Source organism: Musca domestica, unplaced genomic scaffold (assembly GCF_030504385.1).
Source record: "Musca domestica strain aabys unplaced genomic scaffold, Musca_domestica.polishedcontigs.V.1.1 10, whole genome shotgun sequence".
Taxonomy (NCBI): Eukaryota; Metazoa; Arthropoda; class Insecta; order Diptera; family Muscidae; genus Musca; species Musca domestica.
The window spans coordinates 9230223-9236313 of NW_026712115.1; positions in this window are offsets into that span (position 1 = coordinate 9230223).

Genomic DNA, 6091 nt, shown 5'->3' on the forward strand with positions numbered 1-6091 from the left:
TTTATTAGAGTTATAATTATTCAAAATTTTGACCCTTTTAGGGAGGTACTTGATGGGGTGGACCGATGTTTTCCATTTTCGCACCTGACATACTGATGCAAATAGTAGGATTTGCAAAGTTAGAGCCAAATCGGATTATCCTTTCTCTTTCTGTGCAGTATTTTGTTAATATTTCGAACTTTTGTGGGGGAGGTACCAGAAGGAGTGGGCCGATATTACCCATCTCCGAACTCGATCTAAGTTTGATAATAAAATTACGATGTATCATGTTTAGTCCAAATCGGATACTCCCTTCGAGCCATAATCTCTGGATCGACTCCAAATGTCCAAAGAGATTTAGGGTCTAAAACCGTTATTTCGAATGAGGCACGTTTTAGCCACATCAAATGATATATACCCTCTGTTACCATATGGCAAGGGTAAAAAAATGTCAGATGTTTTATGACTTCATCTAAAGCAATGGAGAGTGCAAAAGACATATTTTTAGAGGAAAATTAAAATTACTTGTTATTTGAGTGTAACAGGTAAAATATAACGAGATAGACCTAAAGTTCCTATTGATGATCTATAGGAAGGGCTTTCAAAGAAAATCATATACAATTCAGAAAAATGCACGAAACCTTTATTTGAATTGATATCACGCCCCATATAGTTTAATGTTTGAAGATTAGTTCATGCAAATGTTGACCCCGACTGCGGCTGTAATTTTTTCTGGATGCATTCATAGCTTTTGCGATGCTTTTGGCTGATCTTCATACGACAATTCTGCTTTATTACGTATCCACTGAGCCAAAAAAGAGCGCATAAAAGGGAAGAGGAGTGCGATGTTCTTTCTTAACCGAGCGCCCATTTCGCCAATAAAATTCAACGATTTGTAAGCGTTGTTCGCAGTGTAACAACGTGCCTAATATGTTTAAACCAGGGTTGTTAAAAGATAAAGGCTAAAAAATCACCCTCAGTAACTTTGAGAATTTGGTGAAAATCGGTTCAGATATATTTTTATCTCCCATACAAATGCTTCATCGAATTTTTCCTATATTTTACAACATGTTGGGCTTCAAAATACCAACTATTCATTTCTTGCAGAATGACAAACGTTAAAATTTAATCAATCTGTCCATTAAATCATTTTTCAAACCTGTCATTTTATTACTAAATCAAAACAAAGTTATAAAACCAAAAACAGCTTTTTATTGTTGGTATAAACTGAGCACACGAGAAGAATGGTACTTTATAAGGCGGTATACAAAATAGAGCACAGATAAACAATATTTAATTTTTCTTACATATGGGCATCAATTTTGTTCCAGTTATATGGTCAATGGTGCGGTTTGCGTTAATTTAATGATTGGGCGCTACCGTAAATGGCAAACACTAAAATGCATCAAAAAAAGGAAATGCCATCGTTCATTTAAGTAAGTCTTAGTGACTATTTGTTTTTGATAATCAAGTTATTGATGAGTTCCTATCAATGCCGAAATAATAAGGAAATAAGAATTCACCCTTGTAAAAAAATATTAGATAAAAGAATTTTAAAACATGTTTAAATGTTTGTGAATGTCAGAAATACACGACTTTAAGTTAGGGTTGTGTAATTCTGAATGAAAAGCCAAAAAATGTACAATTCAGCTGGAAATGAAACACAAAATTTTGGTGCTATATCGTAAAGTGTAACTTTCATAAAGGAGTTTAATACCATATTTATGTTAGAACTTTTTGCAGGGTTAACCGACTTTAAGACGATTTATTTGAAGTAAAAGTAATGGATATGACAATTTTAGTCCAAATCCAATTATAGTGAGAACATTTAAAAAACGTTTCGACAATTATGAAATCGTACCGGTCTCAGTACAAAATCGTAATTTTGTTAAAAATATTAAAAACATTGTCCAATAATGAACTTAATATTTGAATGTATACAATATCTGTCCAAAACGACAATTATACGCTTAGCTACGCTGTAGAAAAAGAAAAAAAAAACCAATTGTTGCATATTTAAAAGTCTATTTGACATTATAAGACTCCGGTACAGAGTTGCATTTTTCCTAGTTTCTTGAAGTAATTTGGCACAATAGCTTGTATTATAGCTAGAATGGTTGTTATTGAAAATGTGTACTTTTTCAGTACCTTCAATTTCTACCCCATATGCTAAGAGTGACGCTAATGTCAAACTGCAGGTTCCAAGCACTTACCAAATTAAGTTTAATTAAAAAATAAAAACCACTACCTCTACCCTGTACCAACATTTAAAATTCTGTTCACCTGAACCGAAATTGTACCAAATACAGGGTGAGTTAAAAAAACTGCAACAAAGTCAAAGATCATAATTTAAAATTTTTTTTTTAATTTTATTGAACGAAAGAAAAAAATGTCGGAAATAGCATCAAATTTTAGAATAAGATTAGAATTGTTCGAATTGGTCATACTTTAGCATGAATTATGGCCTCCACACGGCCAATGAATTCGTCACGCTCTGCCGCGAAGCGCCTGCTTTAGGTGATCGACACTTTGGTATTTTTAGTGCCAGCCTTGCTTTCAAAATACTCCAGACACAATGGTCCAACGGATTGGTATCAGGAGATTTTGGTGGCCATTGTGTGCTGGAAATAAAGCCCACCCATTCTTGGGTGGCGCGTGCTGAGTGCGATGGTGCTGAGTCCTGTTGGAATGTCCAAGGTCTGCGGCCAAAGTGTTTGGGTGCCCAAGGCTTTAATACACCCTCCAAAATATTTTCGCGATAATATCCGGCATTTATTCGGATGCCACGGTCGATTAATACGGGCGGAGAGCGACCATCGGCTGTTATGGCGGCCAACGTATCAATATTTGCCGAATGGAATATTGCTATATGTTCAGCTCACGAGCCATTGTCGGCCACTGCGACGCGGGCTTCTTTACTTTCGAACCATTTTTGCTGATGTTGCTATTTTCTCCCGTCCACTTCCCTGACGTCGACCGTGGCATCAGAATAAATGGGCCAAAATACCACAGGGCAACATTTGGGCAGCGTGTGACGGTTTCATTGGCCGTTTGAAGGCTATAATTTGAGCCAAATTGACAAATTCGAACAAATCTAAAATTAGTCTAAAATGTAATGCTATTTCCGACATTTTTTGCTTTCATTCCATAATATTTAAAAAAAATATGTAAAAATTATGGCTTTTGACTTTGTTGACAATGAAGAGACAAAAAAAATGTGATCGTATGATAGCATGAAATTACGTTTGTAATTGTACTATGATATCAACAAATTAAATCTTTTGCAAATCTTTTAATGTTAATGGTACTAAATTCAGTGGTTTTTAGTACTTTGGTACACTTATATGTCGAACGTACAAAAAAAATACACCTCCTCAGCGAACTTCTTTCCAAATTTCAAGGTCTCTATCTTTCAAATTGGCTTGTATTTAAATTTAATTTAAACTACTATAAAACCAAACCCCAACTCAAAATAACATGGACTCTGCCTTGATTTTAACGGTCGGACAGATATTCGTAAAAAATCTCAGAGATCTATTCATATAAATAATAACTAAATTGTCAGGATTGATATCAATGAATTCAACACAAACAAACCTCCTGGTATCCCATTACATTAATATTGAACTTTACAGGTTCTTTTTGGTACTATCACAATATTGTATCCGGCTACTTTACACTGAGCTTTCTAGAGAAAATAATTCATTGGCGCTTGATAAATACCGGTCTCATTGCGAGAGAAAGCTTTTGAACAGCCAACGTGTTGTTGTCCCCCCATGCCATGCCATGTGAATTTTAACACAGCTGTTGTACGCGAGTACGTAGAGTTGCCAAGAGTATTTAAAAGCTCTTATCAAGGTAAAAGGTCACTTTGTCTCGTGAAATTGAATGCATTTCTAACATAGCAACAAAAAATAATATGTAATGAGATAATAATGATCGTTTGATATTAATTTTCTGTATTCATGCAGTTGCCTGGTTACTATGGCGATAGTAAACTCAAGTGTGCATTCCCTTCATGTGATAATGCCGTTTGCAAAAATATTAATATAAATTTATCTATTCATCGTAGGGGTTTCATGATGATTTCACATAGAAATAACATTTTTAACGAATGCAAAAATTCCATTTTCAATGAAATTAATAAAAGTTTTCCAAGTTTTGACTGAGTGAAGAATTTGTATCATATGTCACCATTTTGTATATGCCTTTACCCACCCATAAAAAGCATACGTGCTTAAGACATGTCCCCAATTGTGTATTGCATCTAACACTCGAAGCGCCTTTAAATTTCTTGTAGATTAAAATTAGAATTCCGTTTCCGAATCAAACTCGTCTTAGTTCTGAATGACTTACAAAACATACGGCAGTCGATTACATTACAATAAAACGTGAGAACTACCAGCACAACACAGTCGACAAATTCGTTTGATGTGCCATGAATTAATTACATGCAACAACTGCTATTAGCTACCACAACTCGTGACGTTGCGGCTTCTACATAAAGTTAATGTAATGTGGTAAAATGGAACAAAAATAAACTACATTTCATAGACATGTTTCTGAAGCGTAAAATCGTGAATGCTATAGATAGTTGGGGTTATTTACCGTGTTTTATGACGTTAATTTGTGGTTGCAACTTCCGGCCATACAAAGTTAGATTGTGCCCCTATTGTTGTTATTTGAAAAAAAGCAGAGTTGAATCTTTAATACCCATTATCCCAGCATAAAATTCTATCTCGATTTAGATTTGTCCATACGAACTCAAGATGTACTGTAATCGGCCAATATTTATATTCGAACCCATAGTTTTGCACTGAATAATGTGTCGTTCAACATTTACGCTTCCATGTGGCAGGGATTTAACTTGGTAATTATTTTAAATATATACCTTTTCAGGTAATAATTCGAAACATTTAAATTGTAATTCGTAACAATTCATTTGTAATTTGAAACTTTCAATTGAAGTTCTAGAGTTCCATTTGTAATTCGAAACATTCCAATTGTAATGTGAACATTTTATTTGTGATTCGTAAAATTCCATATGAAATTCGAATTATTTCACCTGTCAATTCGACGATTTTATTTATTAACTCAAGATCAAATATGAAGACAAGGAAAAAAATGTTTGCGATTTTTTTACAATTACAAACTATTTGGTTCAGACTCCCTTATTTGACAAATCATATTCTTAGAGTTTATAAACTCTTTCAGCTAGAAAAACTTCCTAAATGAGACAAATATTTGTTATTGTCACCTCATTTTCCTAATTTTATAGTTGAACTAGAATGCCCTCAATTATTCATAGAGATTTTCAGTCAGTTTTGTACTTTGATTTCCTGGCCGTCCAACGCCTACTGGTGAAACACTGCGACGTTTAGCCGCTCGCTTCGATGCTATCAGGCGTGGCAGACTCCGGAGTATATCACTGCAGTAGCAGAGAATGTCAGTGTCGTCGCTCCGTCGACATCCACAAGACGAAATGCCACGCAAATTGGTATCAGTCGAGGTCTTTACAGCGAATTTTCTCACAAGATTTGAAGAAGTTTCCGTACAAAGTCCAGATGGTGCATCAGCTGTTAGGTACTGAATGCCAATCGCGTCTAACATACACTCAAGCCATCTTAAATCACCAGAAAGAAAAAGATGATTTTTCATCAAAAACAATCACGAGTGATGAGTCCAATTTCCATTTTGGCAAAATTTTCGCTTCTGGGGCACTGAAAATCTGTAGGAGTCATCGGACCTTTTTTCATCGAAGACTTCGCGGGTCAAGCGGTTACTATGAATTGTGTGCTCTAAAAAGAAATGACCAACGACTTCTTTTTACCGCAATTTGATGAGTTGGGATTGGAAAACATGTGGTTCCAACAGGTGGACCGGCACACCCTGCACGTGACACAATGGATATGCTGAAAGATATATTTCCCGGGCGCCTAATCTCCCGTTTTGGCGATTTCCCTGGCCACTCCAGACTTCTTGTTGTGAGGCTTTTTGACGTCGCGGTTCTATGCCAACAAGCCCCAAACTCTTTCAGCTCTTAAAGACAATATCCGACAAGAATGTGAGAACCTAACGCTGGAAATTGTGGCCAAAGGAATGGAAATGCCAT